Source organism: Apodemus sylvaticus, chromosome 9 (assembly GCF_947179515.1).
Source record: "Apodemus sylvaticus chromosome 9, mApoSyl1.1, whole genome shotgun sequence".
Taxonomy (NCBI): Eukaryota; Metazoa; Chordata; class Mammalia; order Rodentia; family Muridae; genus Apodemus; species Apodemus sylvaticus.
Window position 1 is genome coordinate 49,050,523 of NC_067480.1, and position 18,798 is coordinate 49,069,320.

The 18,798-nt window shown below is 44.0% G+C and overlaps 1 pseudogene; it reads left to right on the top strand.

The window, feature by feature from the left end:
• Positions 1–11,912: 11,912 nt before the first annotated feature.
• Positions 11,913–12,583, top strand: LOC127692179 (high mobility group protein B1-like; annotated as a pseudogene).
• The last annotated feature ends 6,215 nt before the right edge of the window (positions 12,584–18,798 follow it).

Here is an 18,798-nt window from a genome sequence, read left to right on the forward strand (position 1 = left end):
GTAGTGTGCACAGTCTACCACCATATCTACCACCATATCCACCACCATATCTACCACCATATCCACCACCATATCTACCACCATATCCACCACCATATCTACCACCCTTGCCGCTCCAGAGCCCCGCCTGCTGTCATTCTCTCACCTGGGAGCGAATGAAGACTTAACATGTGACTTCAAGAAGGCTGTCTCACGTTTTTCTATTATTCTCATGGCCCTGCATCTGTTTTTTTGTTGACCATAGTTAGGTATGGGGAGACGGTGATTTAATCTATGACAAATTATATTCTCAAAGGTAATGGGATATATTAAAAAATATAGAGCTCCATAGTAAATTATGCCCACACATTTTAATTTATTATATAGGATCACCAGGAATAATCTTGCAGAAAAGCAAAGAAATAGAAAAAGAATTTACATTGTTTAAGGAAATCATTCAAGTACAGAAAAATTAAAAGTAGATGCGGGCAATAGACTATCAGGATCTTTAAGTGCTGTTGGTTTACAAGGTCTGAAATAACTACGTGGGATGCAGTTGGAAGCAAGGAGGTTGCGGGCATTGTGTACCAATACAATCATTTACAGTAAAATTATCCAGAGCAAACTGGGTGAGTCCATTCTCAAAGCACAGAAAAGACAATAGGAAAAACACTTCTCATGCACATAGTAGCACCAGGGGCAACTCTTGGTTAGAGGCAGGAAGTTCGGAATAGAGAACACCGAAGATACATTTTAAAGAAAGCTGTGCTTCTCCAGGAATCACAGGTCACATCTCCCAGTCACTAGGTTTTGTAGAAGATACCAACTTGCAGGCAATTTGGGGTGTTCTCTGAGGGACAACACTATGTACTGGTTCCAGTGGGGACATTTTAGGATAACAGTCTGGGGTGGGGGGAATTGAAAACTGGGATACAACTGCAGCAGAGGTTGAGTATCCCCTAAGAATGCTGAGCTGGAGTGACAGTTTCTGAGTGTAGGCAGGGGATGTAGCCTTGTATCCCTGCAGTGACCTTCACTTAGACTGTATGCTGCCCCACTGGGGATGACAGCTCTCTCTGTGACTCCTGTGGAAGGACACAACTGTGAGACTAGTGGCTGAGCCTGAAAGGGTAGGATAGTGCCCTAACCAGTATGCCTCGGTGTGCCCTGACTTCCTATGTGTCCCGTTGGAACCAGCATTGGGAGATACAGAGAAAGAAAGTGGGATGTTGTTTACCAGTAACGTATCTTACAATGCCATGTTCTGTGGACCATCAGCTCCTCCCTCTCTCCCTACAATAGCCATGTCCCCAGCTTTTTCCACATCCACATTTGACCCCCTTGTGTCTTCAGGTAAAATGATCCTAAGGCATAAATCTAGTCTGTCACGTCCCTGCCTCATGCTCTCCAATGATTTCCTGTCTCACATATTATAGAATTCTAACTCTTTGACATGCCCTTTAAGAAGTAGGACCATATATCATGCAAACCAGGCCACTTTTGAGAGTGAATGGAAGCTCTGCTCATAACTGCACAGGGACAAAGATCTATACCACGTCTGTTCTTGGCAAGCCGGGATGCATGTGCACTCTGTCCACAGTCACCTGACGCCATAGTCATCTCTCCAGTTTACTCTTTCCCCAAAGTTCACTTCCTGTTCTTTCTGTTAAGCCCAGGAACACACTAAACCTTTTCTCACTACACTTCCTCCTTTCATTGCCTCCGTCTCCTTCTCCTGCTTTTAAAAAATGTCTCAGCTTAACACTTTCCAATTCAGAAAGGCCTTCCCATTTATTCTGCATCACAAAACCTGTTCACTTTAGCCACAGTTCTAACAACAATAGGAAATTACAGTCACTAGATGCTAAACCCCGGAAGAAAGTGAGTGTGCTCTGTCTTGCTGGCCACTGTGAAGACAGGCATCAGGCAGCACCTTTCTGTACATACTTGACATCAATAAATTCTTCACTAAGTCAATGTAGAACTTAGGAAAGTTTTCTAAATCAAAAGAGGATGTGCAAATACGTGGCTTTACCTTGTGTATGTGTGTGAATGAACTATTATAAAACAAAAGTTGTGTGTATGTCCCTGGAGTGCCCAAAGACCTGTAAGGGACAAACACTATTGCCTATACTGGAAATTATACGGGTCACTGCTCACCCTCAAAAGTGGGACCTAGAGGAATGGAGAACATAGAGCAATCAGTTTTCAAACACTTGGAGGATCACAGGCTGCTGGGTAATAAGCAGCAGCTTAGCGATGAGGTGATACTGTCAGAACAATCTAATTTCCTTTTTAAGACAGAGGGACCTTCATCAAAAGCGATTATTAAGTGTCTGTCTGCACACAGCCACGAGAAGCCTGTTGGAGGTGGGAGCAGGAGGCTCGTGTTCAGCTGTGAAGCATCACATTTAATATGTGTCTTGACTTCTGCTGAAATCTGATTTTGACTCTGTGATAATTTCCTTTCACAGGTCAAGCAAATATGAGCTCCTTGCGGTAGCAGGTTGTAGCAGAATCGTTACAGACTTAAGCTCACCACAATTTCCAAAGTCTTTACAAGATGGAATTTGAGAAGTGAGGGAAGGGAGAGGGGAGGGATAGGGGGGAGGAAGGGACGAATGGATATAAAGAAAGACAGAGACAGGGACAGAGCGGAGGAGAGAGAATCTGATGGTTAAAGTTTGGTCTGTTGTTCACATCAGATGAAGTTAAAAATTCAGCATCCTGCTTCCTAACGTACCGTGAACATTCCAGAACACAGAATCATACTCAGGCTGCTGGGGGAGCTGTTCTTGGTTCGTTGTGATGGCTGGTAAATGCCTTCCTGTGAAAGGGTCTAAATCAGCTAACCAGGTACCGGAAACAAAAGCTTTGAGATAGAGCCACACACACTGGCACATTGAGGACAAAATGTCACACTAAAAGAAATGTTTTGTAGGTAGGAAAGAGTCATGCACCAGTTCTCCGATACCAGGGCCAGATATCATCACCTTGACGTTTATACAGACAATGCTTTGGGTCAAGCTGACAGGACGCCATCTTATTATCCAGCCGTACACACCTCACAGATATGTGAATGGAATACCAAGAAGAGAGGAAGTTCCACAACGATGATTGCTCACAAGAACCTTAAAGGTGACATCCTGGGGGGCATAGACACAGGTGACTGGTCCTGACTGTTGACGTGGCACAGGCCACCAGGAAAGAATCTCTTCCGCCAAAAGGCAGAGAAGTCAGCACCTAGGAAGCCACCAGAGGGACAGGTGAGCTGACTTCAGAAGCAGTGTCCACTCAAGAAAGATGGAAGGGTAAGTCAGTGCCCCAGCCAGAGACGCTTCAATGTGGAGGATGTTGGGTCCATTCATGGAGGGATAGGGGAGATGCCACTGCTGTCCCTTTATGCCCCCAGTATTTATAGGACTTTCCTGGGAGCAGGGCTGGAGCAGGAACAATCATCATAATGGAGTTATGATTCCCAGGGAGTCCAGGTGCCCACTACCCTGGCCCGTCATTATGTATATCATCGGGACCATGGCGCATCAAGCAGCTCAGAAAGCAGCTGGATTAGAAGGAGTTGGGGTGGGGCTTGGAATAAACTGTCAGCTACCCAAAGGAGAAGGCTGCAGGGGCAAGAGCTTCAAATACCATTTCATAAATCCACTGTGTGCTTGTGAGTTACTACTGCCCTGAGAAGGGCAAAGGGCATCGGCACGCTTGCCAGCTTCAGAAGCATCCAGAAGGGTCTCACCTATTTTCTCTGCTGCCAGTATTCTGAACAACTTATCATGGCCTCCGTGCTGGGTCTATGACGCCAGCTTGCTCTCCAGGCTCTGTTGCCGGCTCCTTCTCAACTATTCAACCTGTCTTTGCAGGCGTGTCCCAGATCTCTATCCCGGGTTTCTGTCTCTTTTAGGTGTCTCTGGTGACCTCATCCAGTTCAGACTTTATCACCTTCATGCCTTGGATCTCCCAGACCCAGGCTCTAAGTCTGTTTCTCCAGCAGTAACCCTTTCCAGATCAAGAGGCCAGCGTTGCCCTCCCCACACTTGGCCTCTATCTCTTGTAGTGGGCATCTCAGGCCCGAAAGGCCAGCTTCCGGTTATTGAACAAAGGTTGAGGAGTTCCTTCTCAACTGTCTCTACTCCACATCCTGTCCACCCCACTTGCTGTCACCTTTCCAGAAATCCTCCTCTGAACCTCTGGTCGTGGCCCTGGCCCAGTCTGAGTTATTACAGGAGCCCTCTACTCAGCCACCAGACTAGTCCCTCTTGGGCAGACACAACCACTCTATCCCTATCAGCCAGAGGAAGCCATGTAATCTGACGGCATCCCTTCCTGTTTTAAAAGTAAATGGCGGCTCACTTGGTACATGGAGCATAGGATTGGAATTCTTCTTCCTGGTTTAGAAGCCAACATACTCAGCCCTTCGCCTCCCTCCCTTTCACTCCCTGCTCCAGTCTTCTGGTCCTCCCACACCATGTTCTGCCCCCAGAGCTTCGTCACCTACTAAACCTTCTGCCTAGCGACTCTTTCCTTCTATCTTCTTAACATTCAGATTGGCAACTTTCTTCACTGAGGCTTCCCTAACTAAAAGCTTTGTCACTGTACCATGTCTTTTTATTAATTTGTTTTTATTATTATTTTAAAGTTTTATTTATTTACCTTTTATGGATGTACATTTTAAAAAGTTTATATGTGTATGTTCTCATGTGTGTGCCTGTGTTTACGCGTGCAGAGGTCAGAGGTTGTCATTCAATGACCTCCTCTATTGCTTCTTCATTTTATGTTTCGATGCAGGGTCCCTCACTGATCCTGGAGCTCACTGATTGGCTAGAGCGGCTATCCATCAAGCCCTAACGATACCTCTGTCTCTGCCAAGCAGGCACTGGGATTACTGGGGTATGTTGCAGTGCTGCTGGGCTTTTTACATAGCTATTAGGGATCTGAACCCATGTCCTTGTATTGCACAGCAAGTAATTTACCTGCTGATCCATGTCTCCAGAACCTTTTATACATTAAATATCTTATATACTACTTATTGCTAGATAATATTTTATTAGAAATATAATGACTTATTTCATTTTGGTTTGTGCTCATTAGAATGTGAGCTCTGGTGGGCAAATGGCTGAGTTCAAGGCCAGCCTGGTCTATAGAGTGAGTTCTAGGACAACCAAAGCAACACAGAGAAGCTCTGGCTCCAAGACAAAAACAAAAACAAAACCAAAATTAAAAACAACAACAACAACAGCAGCAACAAAGGCAGCTTTAAAGGAACAGATATGTATCCCTATGTATTCTGTTACATAGTACATGTTTAATCAAATCTGTGGGAAAATTGAGCATGTAAGTGCCTAGAGTCATTATATCAATCTGCTCTGATGAGTAACCATACTGATTATCTGTTGCTCTGTAACAAGTTACCCCAAAACTTAGCTTTGTGTGCACCCAAACCTATGAATCAGCAATTATGCAGCCCTGGGCCACACCGGCTGGTCTTGCTTCAGCTCACACAGATGCCTGGGGTTGTTGTTAGGCGGACTGAAGGCTCTTTGGTTTAGGAAGTCTCTAATCCTTTCTCAGATGATTCTTTGGCTGGGGCAATGGGATGCCTAGGCCATGTGACTCCTAGCCAGGAGCACTTACTGTTTATGTGGTGATGGTGGAGCCCATGGAGAAGAGCTTCAAGTGCTTAATGCCTGTTGAGGTAAAGCCATGCAACCAGCACACGGCACTTATAGTGTTCTGTTGCTCAAAGTGAATCACAAGGTCAGCTCCAGCTAAAGAAAAATAAACATCATTTTGTTGAGGCTAAGACAAGGATATCAGAATAGGAGCATGCTGCAATCAGTTTACCACACTGGCTTTTCCTCTGTAGACCATAAAGAGCATGTGTGGGCCTTACCCATCATTCCACAGGAATCTTGCGGCCACGAGACTGTGTCCTTGATTTCACAGAGGGGACATGACTCTTGGATACAGTGTTATCAAACAGTACAGGCTCAGCTTTGGCCAATTGTCCTTGATTCTTCCATGCTGTGTAGAGCTGGCATGTGTGTCCACGGGGGACAGCTCTGAAGCAGGTGGCTATCCTTTTAGAAACCCATCTTAGAAGATGGCAAACTCTGGGGCTACTTTTACTATCAAACATCTCAGAGCTTACAGGCATTAGGTGGGAATGTAATCCCACTTCTCAGCAGGCTGAAGCAGGAACATGCCAGTAAATTCAAGGCTAGCTTGGATTACATAGTGAGAGCTTGTGTCCAAACAAAAAACAAAAAAAAAACCTCTTTCTTCAATCTTATTGTCTTACTTTTGAACAGAACTCTAATGACTCAGAATGATAGGGCCTTGGCACAGACCTCTTAAGGTAATGCCTTCGAGTGATGGACACAGCATGCTCAGCCTTGTCCTTGTGCAGAACATCACATCCTGGGAAACTCAAGACTAAACAAGATCAGCTTTTGTTCTAACAGGGAAGTTCTTACCTTAAAAAAAAAGTAATCTGGAGAAGGGGCTCATGAGCCCACATCCCTAACTGAGAAAATATCCAGATGACAGCTTCTGAGGGAGAGTGGAGACCATTTCCTTTGAGGGTAAGGTGCCTGGCAGGTTGACCATGCTCCGACTGATGGCCCCAGACTCAGGAGTATTTAGTCAGCACAAATTGACTTTGGTAGACAATTAAAAACATAAATACACAAAGGACACGAATCTGGGAGGGAGAGGAGCAGTGGGGGATGGTAGTGACTATGGTCAAGGTACATTTCTGAAATAATTGAATTAAAAAATATATATAAAATAATGCCCTCTCCAAGCTATGTGTTAGATGGTGTGCTGTGAGTTTAGCAATTACTCACAGTACATTCATGGGATGGAGCATTCTGTAGCCTTGTAGAATTCAGACCTATCTCTAGAAGGAAGGTGCCAACCAGTGTGGAGAAGACTCCCCAGTCCTGTCCTGTCCAGTTGCCTTTTGGCCCTTCTCAGCTGCCTGTTCTATTTTAATATTTTTCTTCATTCTCAGATGCAGGCAAATGGGTTTGACTTGGACATATAGATTTTGCTTGACAAATAGTTAGGGTGCCTTTGGAACCCACCTGAGTTGAATGTTTTCAACTGTTCTAACAACCTACCTCCTAAGGGGAGGAAAAGTTCATATTCTTTCTAAAGTTTGTCTATTAAAATGCTTCCAGGCCATAGCTTTGTGCTATCTTTACTATGAGCATTCTTCACTTATATGTGAGAAAACTGGACCCAAAGCAGCTTAAAATGACTCAGCCAGAGGAACTCAGGTCTCTAGAATGTATTTGCCATCCTTCAGGGCTCTTTTCCAGCTCAGCACATAAAAAGGGAAAAGCCATAACTCTGTTCCCTTGCACCTAAGACTACTGTAGATTTCACAAACACATTCCTAAAGGGATTGGTCACGGAGGAAGACAGTCAGAGTTGCAGCCTACTGGGTGGCTTTTCAGGATGTAATAGCCAAGAGGCAGAGCCAGGGTGGGGGTGGGGGTGGGGGTGGGGGTGGGTCTCAAAGTTCATGGTTCACAGCTCTCCAGCCCAGTCCTGAGGACTGGCCCAGCTTACCCACAGAAGGAAATGGAAAGCCAGGGAGGAAAGCAGAGGGTGTCTGGGATGAGTGAAAATGTGAGGAGAGAACTATGGTAATGATCACTCATCACGCTCTTGGGCTGGAGTTGTACAGAAAGCAATAAGGACATTTGAGTACATCAGATGACAAGGCTTTTGTTGAGTGCTTGCATAGTCTGCAGACTTCCTGTCATCTACACTAGAGCCAAGGGAAAGGGTAGATAGGAAAGGTAACCTTCACTGTGGAGTAAAGGTCAGTTTAGATGAGCTAGAAAAACTGCTTCGGCGTCTCTGCATGAAGGAGAACTCGTGCTCAGGTGACGAGGTGATTGATTTCTGGTCCCTAGATAATTGACAAGACAACAGGACAGGTCCTGGTGGATCACATATTTCATGACCCTTTTACAAGGAGATTGGAACACCTGAGACTCTGGTGCAGCTAAATGGTCTTCAAGCCTTACCAGCGGGTGAATAAGAATAAGGACACAGTAATTTCCCTCTCATCCCTGAATCTCTTTACCAAAGTTTATTATGGTGGTCTGTTTTCCATTGCTGTACTTTGTCTTTCTCAGTTACCCTAAACTGTCTCCCTACAAACTGACTCAGATACTCCTTCTTCCCACTAGCGTATGTATCTGCATCTGAAAATGTAGTACAAATCTGGCCAATACAGAGGAATTTTGGTTTTCTTTAGGGCTCCCCTGCAAGTCTCAATAAATCCATTCAAATATCTAATAGCCATAATGGGACTTTTTTTTTTTTTGACATCCTTGGTCAACCATGTTCACATATTGTTCCAGTCCAATCGAGAGCTTGGCAAGTCTTTGTTGATTGCTGATTTGTGCTTCTCAATTAGGACATGAACCACACAATGTGTCTTATGGAATGGACAAGCTAAGGACCAAACCAGGGAGACTCTGTCCAACCTGGAGTCTTAAAGAAAAAAAAAAAAAGAGCTGCCTTGGCCCTCATGGGAAAATATACACATGGATATAGTAGTAGCATGACTATAATCGGGGTTACCAACTTCGTTCTGATTGGATTTAAAGCTTGTTCTACAGGAGGAGGAGAGGCACACCTGTACAGGAAATCTGTCCATAGATCCCAGGGGCAAATCTTTTATTGTTGTTTGCTAAATGGACATAATAGCAAACTTTTATTTAAATTTGCATGTCTATACACACAGATTAGTATAGCCTTCAGATATCATAAGTGAATTTTCTTTGTTCAATGGGTAGTAGTTAAAAAAGAAACCTGTAATTGGTCAAACTATGGAGAATAAGTATCTGTGGAGTACTCAACCACAAATGTGACATCCCTTTTCCCAAGACTCAAAGACAATCAAGGGAAAGAAGCTAGAAGGATCTGTAAGAGCCAAAGTTTGGGGAGGATCACAGTAAAACACTGTGTTCTGGGGATGACAGGACAGCAGTGGTAGTTGCCTGCATAAGATACACAAAGACCAGGCCAGTAAATATAAATGTAAAGGAGAGAGAGAGACAGAGACAGACAGAGAGACAGAGACAGAGATACACACAGAGAGAACACGAACTTGGAGAGAAATACAGGGGTAAAGGATGGACCTAGGAAGGGTTACTGGAGAAGTAGGGATGAATATAGTAAAAATACACTGTATGCATGTATGAACTTCTTAGAGAATTAATAAAAATATCACACACACACACACACTTTAAGACAAAGAAAAGAAATCCTTCCAACGAATAGAGCTCTAACTGAATTGGAAATTCAGAATTTCCTGTGGAAGCTTCTGCTTTTGGTTGTCAGCCAGATGCACAGCAGATCTTTTTATCTCTATGTATGTGGAGGTAAATGGTAATTGGGCCACTTCTCATTGAAGTTAAGATAGTAAACCACTTTTCAAAATGGTTTTTTCAAATCTCCTTTGATGTTTTTTTTCCACAGAAAGAATTGCTTTGTATTTCAATTTTTTTTCTGCCATGGTTTCTTTGAGCTTCTACCACAAACTTAATATCAGCTGAACACCTGCTGTGGGAGAGAATGTATTCATTTAGGAGAAACAGGACAGAGGTATCTCTGATACTTTAAGAGATGCAGGCATTACCAGGGTAGCCAGGGGTCAAATGGTGAGCTATAGCTATTTCTCGTTCTACAACCAAGCAGCAACATTCCAACTATCCAAGCAGCCAATTAATCACCCAGATGTTTTGTCAGAGCCTACTCTGAGCCTATCGCTTCTTTGGCCTCCTAGGTAATTAGACATAGTAGTTGTCCTCAAATGGCTAGTTCATCAGCTGAAGATACAAGAGATACACATAGGAAATAATCAACAACCTACTGGCTCAAGATCCAAGGGAGGAAGGAATGAGAGAGTGGCTCCTCAAGGAGTGCATGGGACAGAAGAGAGAAAATATTCAAGACCAGAAGTTATTCTGTTTCTATACCCAGCTTCTGTAGCAATGTTAGTTTTAATGCTGTGGTAATACTGATACATAACAGAATGCCATGCCATTGAATGAGTTCTAAGATGCTCAGTCCCATTTAAAATAATAACACTACAGGGGAAAAAGTATCTCCCACAAGAGGAGATCAGTAAATTATATATTTTGCACTAACTAATGCTTCAATATTCTCTTCACAAAGTGAGTGCTTTGCTTACTCACTCTCCACTGCATGTCTTCATGTCTAATACCCAGAGGAGAGCTTGGTGTAGGTTAGCTGTTAACATAGGACCAACTGGGGAGCTTTAGGAGTTTCAAGTGTGATTTTAAATTGAGAGAAGCTGAAGTGCATGTGAGCTCAGGAATGAGACAATATTATTTAACCAGTTGGAGGCAAACATCTTCGGCTAAGTAATGGCTAAGACATAAGCTTGGTCTGATATAGAGTGCATGTAGATATTTCTCCCTCCACCTCATTTGTTGAAATTCTAATTCCCAAAATGGTGGCATTAGTAACTAGAGCTTTGGGGGACGTCATGAAGCCATAAAGATGGGAGCCTAGTGAACTAGATTGGTGCTCCTTAAGAAAAGACACTAGGGGGCTTACTTCCTTCCCCTACTATTTAAAGATACAAAGAAAAGACACTCATTGGCAAGTCAGGAAGGCCAGTCCCGCATCTGCCTATAAACCTTAGATCTGAGATTTCCAAGCAGTTAAAACTATGAGGAATAAATCTTGTGGCCACCACTTCTGTCACAACTGCTACCTCAGAAAATAAAGCCATTGTAACTGCTACAATGGAAAGGAATAAATGGACCAAAGTAAGGGTCCTAAGTTGAATAGCAGTAACAAAAACTAAGGGAAAGTAAACAGGACTTTCAAGATTGTTGAGCTGTAATATCCCAGCTATTCATATGAAATGAGACCTCAGATAGTTTAAGCCAGTCTCTATAATTTGTTATAGTCTGAACTAAGACATGACCACATACAACTACTCTGACCTTCATTCTTTTTCTGTAATATAAGCAGTGAGACCATATAGATCTTTCTACTTAAAACAGAACCCCCCCTCTCTCTCTCTCTCTCTCTCTCTCTCTCTCTCTCTCTCTCTCTCTCTCTCTCTCTCTCTCTCAGCACTCTGAGGGTTAGCTGATATTGTAGGAAACAGCTCCCTTCTTTCTTCTATCTATATTTGGATCAGGATGCCCCACTTGGATCAGAACCAAAGAATAGATCAGACAAGTATATGGTGTCAATCAAGGAAAGCCTTCCTTAGAATTTTTGAAACACCAAGTTTTCATCCACATTTTCTTCTTAGTTTTTTTATTCTGCAGACTGTTGGTGTCAAATATTTAATGCACAAGTTTTCTCTGTGTTTCCTACATTATTATCTTCCATACACATTGACTTGTTCAGTAATGAGAATTAGCTTAGCAACTCCAGATGAAAAGTCCCAAGAATCTGTGTCTTCCAGGTCTAGAAGGGAAGTACCACTTGCAATCCCACCTCTTTTATATCCTCTTCTGGGTGAAGTGCCCGACATTTGGTTGGCATAGTCCCAGCATTGAGGAGATAAATGTTCATGACTTCCCTTTTTAAGAATGATGGCTCTATCTTTAGATGCTGAACTTTCATTCTATAGGAATAGCTTGGCTATTACACTTCAGCAATCTTGGAAGGAAGCTGTTCACTTTGTTTTTAGTTTTCTGCTATTATTACTCACCTTTTGCCTCCCCCCCCCCCGCCCCCCTCCACACTCTCTCCACCATGCCTATCCATTTCTTCCTTCTCATTTTGGTATTTGCACTGATTTTCTTTTTCTGCTGTAGATCTGATAATAGGATAACAAGGACTAGAGTGAGCCATTGCAGTACATTGAACTCCATAGAGACAGCACTGGGGCAAGTGAGAGCCGGACAGGCACTGGGCGACTCTGTGCCTCGCAGAGGAAAATCAACTAAACATGGGCAAAGGCGATCCTAGGAAGTTGAGAGGCAAAATGTCCTCATATGCATTCTTTGTGCAAACCTGCCTGGAGAAGCACAAGAAGAAGCACCCGAATGCTCTGTCAGCTACTCAGAGTTCTCCAAGAAGTGCTCAAGAGGTGGAAGACTATGTCTGCTAAAGAAAAGGGGAAAAATTGAAGATATGGCAAAAGCTGACAAGGCTCGTTATGAAAGAGAAATGAAAACCTGCACCCCCCACCCAAAGGGGAGACGAAAAAGAAGTTCAAGGACCCCAAAGCACCCAAGAGGCCTCCTTCAGTCTTCTTCTTGCTCTGTTCTGAGTACTGTCCCAAAATCAAAGATGAGCTCCTGGCTTATCCATTGGTGATTTTGCAAAGAAACTAGGAGAGATGTGGAACAACATTGCAGCGGATGACAAGCAGCCCTAAGAGAAGAAGGCTGCCAAGCTGAAGGAGAAGAACAAGAAGGATATTGCTGCCTACAAAGCTAAAGGAAAACCTGACACAGCAAAAGAGGGGGTGGTCAAGGCTGAAAAGAGCAAGAAAAAGAAGGAAGAGGAAGAGGATGAAGAGGATGAAAATGATGAAGAAGAGGAGGAAGAGGAAGATGATGATGATGAATAAGTTGGTTCTAAAGCAGGTTTTTTTCTTGTCTATAAAGCATTTAACCCCCCTGTACAGAACCTACTCCTTTTAAAGATTAAAAAAAAATGAAATGTTAAAAAAAAAAAGGCCAGAGTGTGGGCACATGTACTCTTTCTTTGATATGGAAAAGCTAATCCTGACTTTGCCAACTCATCTTGAGTGTGAGCTGAGGAACACTTGAGACTCTAGAGAAAGTCCTTTACCTTTGGCAGGCAGGGAGTCAAAGTCAGCCACAAATAGAATAGTTTATCTAGAAAGGGACTAGATATTTTTTCTAAGTGGCGCCTCACAACGGTGGCTGAATTTCACCATCCCATGATGGCTTGGTCGCAACCTGCCAGACACTCAGGCATTTTTGAAGAGTTTACTTTTGCAACCCATGTTCTCATTTCATTTCAAACTCACTCTCTCATCAAAAGAAGAAGTATACGACCTCATCATTACCACGACAGCTCTCCACCTTGGTACTGACCAGAGTAATGTAGTCATCATTAAAAAAAAATCATAGACAGGCACAGGGAAAATGAGCATCCAGGGAAAAACTTAGAAACTGTCTGACTTCAACTTTTCTTCACTATGCGTCAGCCCGAGCTCTCCCTGTGATATTCTGTACCGTGCCAAGCTCAGTTGGGAGCCTTTGGGAGCTCAGCGTGCAAAGGAGATAAACCAGAGGCCTGGTGCTTGCTTACCGGCTCTCTCTGTAGTGTCCTTTAGTCTCAGCTCTTCTTTTCTGCCGATTTCCTTGGCCTTTTATCTTAAATTCTCATTGTTGTTTCTGTCCCACTCTTGGCAGGATGGCTTACCGTATCCCTTAGCTAGATTTTATAACGGCTCAGTCCATCCCATCTGCTATAAAAATGGGTTTCTTTTTTTATAGTTTTATATAAAATATAAAATTTTAATTATAAGGCTGTGTTACTTGCAAGCAACAAAAATTTATTGTTGGCAGTACTGGAGATAGGAAGTCCAAGCTGAAGGTGCTGGAAGTGTTGGTGTCTGTAAGAGTTCTTTCTGATTACTCACTGGCATGTTTTCTGTGTCCTCCTAGAGTAGAAACAACTCTATTGACCTTCTACAGGGCACTAATCCTGTCTGGGAAGCACTGCACAATGGTTACTACTTAGGACTATTGCAGATGGACTAAGTTTCAACCTATGAACTTTGGAAAACCACAAGCATTCAGACCAGAGTATTAGAGTACCAGTTAGTAGCTTTGCTAGTGTTCAGACCTGAGCATTTATAGGACAACTATGTCTTATAGACTCTGTGGGCAATCATTTTCCAAGAAGCCATACCACCTTCCTGGGTTGTCACCAGTTACTTTATAGAAATCTGTGGCTCCAAAACCAAACTGCCTTTTCCAAACCTCTGTGAGAATCTAGAAACCCATAACACTGGGGAGGCTCAAGAGAAGGCCATTTGATTCTCTCTAAGGGCGTCTCAAGCTAGAATCTTTGGGTTTCAAGACCTCCTTTATCTATTCCGGTTGAGTTTTTTGTTATTTCATACAGTAAGTTTAATGGGTGGTGTACTTGCAGTAAACACTGTAGAAAGAGTAAATAAAGCAGGTTCCAGGAATCTGGTACAAGGAAGCTCGCCCAGCATTAACTAGGCCCTGGGTGTAAACCCTATCACCACGGAAGGAAGAAAGGATGTGAAAAGGAAGGAGGGAAGCAAGGAAGAAAGGAACAATGGAAGAACAAAAGAAACTGGAACAAAGGTAAACATTAAGCTGCAGAGAAGTTGTGCGTTTCCTGTTATTACTCACAGGATCTTCTGGGGCTGGATTTTCAGAAATGCTCTTACCACACCAAGGGTGTCTTGTCTTTGTACTCCACATAGGACAATAAACTATTGCAGGAAGCACACAGGAGGGGGCATGCCCTCGGACTCCCACTTAGATTCAAGGATAAGTTTGGCTGTGTCCTAGGCGTGTGAATATTTACCCCAAGCCCCGAAGATCTGATGCCTCACTCAACTTCGCCAGGATTATTGCCTTGTGGACAGTACCGGCATCCATGCTGATTGGTACTAGGGTGTTTGCTTCAACTAGAAGCAAGGGATGAAGGAAATCAGCATGCTAGCAGGTAATCTGAACAGAGCATGGTGAGGAGAATATGTAGCAAACTCACCCTATGGTACCCTCTCAGAAGGGAAGCTGCTCAATTTTTAATTTTCTGCCTTGGGCATAAAGCATGCTTTGTTTTATCTTTAGCTTCTGCTGGAGGAGGTGGAGGTTTTCTCAACTTACCATTTTCAATCTTGAGGTCTGTTCACTCTTTATGTTTCACATGTGAATTTAACCTTTTTTTCCCCTTTTTTTTTTGGAACTTGCAACTAATAACTATTATTCAGACACCCTGGGAGTTGACCAGGAAGGGAGGAGTCAGAGACCATTCTGTTGGAAGCCCATTTCTCACTTCCCAGATTCTCAGAGTAGTTGGAAAAGCAAGGGAGTTCCTAACACATGGGGTGTGAACTGTGTGCCTAAGCAACTGGAAACCCCGGCAACCTTCTGTCCAGCCCTTCCTGGGAATCAGCTGGGTTTTCTGGCGTAGCAATGAACAAATGGTATTAATGAGGTAGGCGTGGTTAATGCCAGAGGGGTTTGCACACTTGGTGGGAGCAGAGCCTAGTGACAATCAATGGGGGGGGGGCTCTTTTATCCCCTTTCCTCCCCTTTTTATAGTAGCAACTTTTTGGCTGATTAAAGTACTTTTCTCGGTTCCAGGAGGGAAGTGTCTTTTGTAGTACACACTAGAATGTCAATTCTCATTATCAAACCCTGGCTGTTCAAACGCTATCTGAATCTCCCTGAGGCCTCCTTGGGGAGGCTGTAGGCAGAAATTTCAAGGAGCTTATGCTAATTATTTTTTTCTATCTACATATTGATGGCTGACCCACAGTGATCATGTGAGTTAGGAACTCAGAGCACAGTTTCTTTATTTCATTCATAGCTTTTGAGACAGATAAGATTGTCTCCTTGATACTCTTCCTCCCCTGACCCCCTTGTCTCTGAAAATGTGATTTTGGTTGTCTACTTGAGAATCACATGGCAGCCCAGATGTGGATGTTGTCTGGGTTTCTTTGGGGAGGGGAGGCAATTATCTGGGCATCATTCACACTAATCCCACACGTTCATTAGGGGCGAGCAACATAAAAATATTCTAAAGCCTCTGTGGCAGGAGCAGGTGTCAAGCTCTGGACTGTGTTCTTTAAGTAGTCTATACTTTAGGGTCTTTTTTATTGTAAGTTACAGATAAGGATGTATGAGTTCACAAGGGTCAAAGGAGAGAAATGGTGGAAAGAAGCGTGGGTGGGGGTCACTTATGAAAAGCCAGTGTGGAACGCCACGTGTCAGAGGGGTTGGTGAGAAGTGGCGGACATCATCTTAAGGTAGTACCCATATTTCCACTGTTTTCAGCCCCAATGGAACTGCCCACGAGGATTCAATTGTATCATTCTGTGTCTCATCCCAGTCTCTGGTTGGACAAAGAGGAAGAGCCCTGCCTGTGGGTCCTGGTGACTGCTCAGCATCCAAAGCAACTGGGCTCTAGGCAAACCAGCCAGCAGGCACATTTGGAGCTGAGAGGTGCCCAGTTACCCAGGAAAGGATGTCTTGTGCCACCAATCTCTTGTCCAATGTTTCAGTCCTATGCTGTTTGTTGCCACAGTTTAAGAGGCGTGAGAGAACCGCTTCTCCTTGCTCAGTGAGGAGTAGAACTCCTCCTTTGGAAGGAAGGTGACCTGTAGTCATCCTGTTTGCAGCATCATCAGGATGAGCTGTAGGTTTCAGGGGTTGCCCAGAAGCTGAAGGAAGAGGTCAGGCCAGGGCAGAGGCTCTTACTCAGATGTTCAAGACTTGCCTGAGTGACTGGGAATGTAGAAAGGGGAGGTGCTTTCTCTCCAAATCTTCCTTCTCAGGCCCCACTAGCACATTTACTGTCTTCAGGCAGGCTTCTGTCAAGTTCCAGGGGCCCTTGTGTTTACTATTTATTTGATTTTTAAAACTCTGTCACTTACATCTGAGGATGAGCATAATTAAACATATGTTAATATGTCTGAAAGTCTGAAAGCTCCTATAATGATGCAGAGAAGCAAACACTGAAGCTAAGAAACCCTCATGACATACCACAAAAGTATCCCAATTTAAAGGAATTACTGAAAACCAAATGATGGCTGGGTGTGGTGATGTACATTGTTGGGTGGATGGGGGTAGAGGCAGGAGATCAGAAGTCCAGGACTAGCCTCAGTTATGTATTGAGTGCATTGCCAGCTTGGGCTATATTGCATCCTGTCTAAAAAGAAGGAAAGAAAAGAAAAAAGAAAGCGAAACAAAACCAAAGCCAAGCCTCATTGGAGATGTCCCAACTAGGATGTCAGCCGTTGCATACAGAGTGATTCTCACGATTTGGAAAATAGCTCAGCGGAGGCTCATCAGCCAAAATCTGGAGGAGGGAGATGAGAGGAAAGAACAGAGATAGGAAAGAATAGGAGGAGGGGGTAGGGGGGAAGGCAGAGGACACACTGAAACCCACAAACATTGCAGGTGACCTCAAGCCCTGGGCATTCATTCTACAGATGGAAGTTAAGAGAATCTTCTTTGAAGAGGTATTAAACAAGATACTTATATAGAGTGCTAAGTTGTATGAAGGAAATATATAGTGTGTAGGGTAATTACTGGATGGCTACTCAAGGCTGAGCAGTGTAGGGACTTATTTTGAAGAGGCATTTCAGTCCAGTCGAGAAGGAAGCAGCTACGTGAAGATGAGGAGGAACGTGCAGAAGAGGAAGGAGTGCTACGGCCAGGAAGTGAGGTGCAGTGCTGGACAGGTTGTCTTGGGCAATTTGGGGAGAGGCACAGGAGATGAACCAGTTGGATGGGAAAGGGTGGGGCTGGTTGTAACCATCATTGAGTAAGAAGTTGACACATGCCCTCCTGTAGGGCTGATCCATGGGTGGGTAACTCCATCCAATAGGTGTTTTCAGCTAAAAGTTACAAAAAGACATGATTAATTGACGACCGATGATCTAATTAGTGTGTGTGTGCACAGATTTGTGTACCCATGTGCTCACAATACCCAGAGAAAGATAACAGGTATTCTGTTCTATCCTCTGCCATATCCATTTGAAACAGGGTCATACGCCTGACCTGAGAAAGTGAGGTGACCAAGGAGCCAGTAAAATGGACCAAAAGATCCTTTGTGCTCTGTAAGGCAAATGTGGGACCTATAAGCAAACACCAGATAATCTGAACCTGAACCAGGAGATGACTGGGGTTTGTTGTTGTTTGATTGATTGTGTTTGTATCTAGCTAGGCTGGTTGTCAGCAAGCCCTAGAACTCATCCTGCCCCTATTACCACTCCTTCCACCAACACCAGTGCTGCTGTTACAGGTGCTGGCAGCCACGGCTGGCTTTTTTTATTTGGGTGCTAGGGATGCAAACTCGGGTCCCGTTTACACAGAAAGTGCTTTTTTTCCCACTGAGTCATCTTCCCAACACCAAAGTAATTTTTAAATCTGCAAGTTTGTCATTCCAGATTAGGGAACCCCTCCACGACACCAAGTAACCAGAGTTTTCCTTCCACCTTTGTGTCCTTAGTAGGTCCAAGGTGAGTGCATTCTGTGGTTTTTGTGGAATACTCTACAGCTTTAAACTTTATCCTCATTCAGTAGCAGACCTAGTGGGAGAGGGGCACAGCCAAAAGGACATCCCTGTGGACCCCTCTGTTTTACTCCCAGAGGAGAGTCTCTCAATATCTTTGGGATTCCCTTTACATTTTCTGAAGCATACATCACTCTGGACTAGAAGAGCCTTGGCGTTTAGGGATGCCCTTCACCCTGAGCCCAGCATAGGCCTGGCCCATTTTGAAAACCCCAGTCCTCTTGGAGAGGAAACGGGGAAGGTGTCTCAGAGGAATGGTATCTTGGCAAGTTCAAGCAGGGGGAAGGAGCCTGGGTGGATTCAGCTAGGGGTCACAGCGGTGGCAAGAGGAGAGATTGAGTGTTGGAGGCTGGGCAGGTCAGTCTACCAAGTTATCGTAGCGTTTGACCTGAGAAAATATGGGAAGGTGACATTCGAAGGTAGTTTAAAGCTAGCCCCAGAGTCCATGACCAGGTATGGGCTCTGGAAAGACTGATGACTCAGAGTCAAGCTGACCCCTTAGGAATCAGGCACTGCCCTGTACCCCAG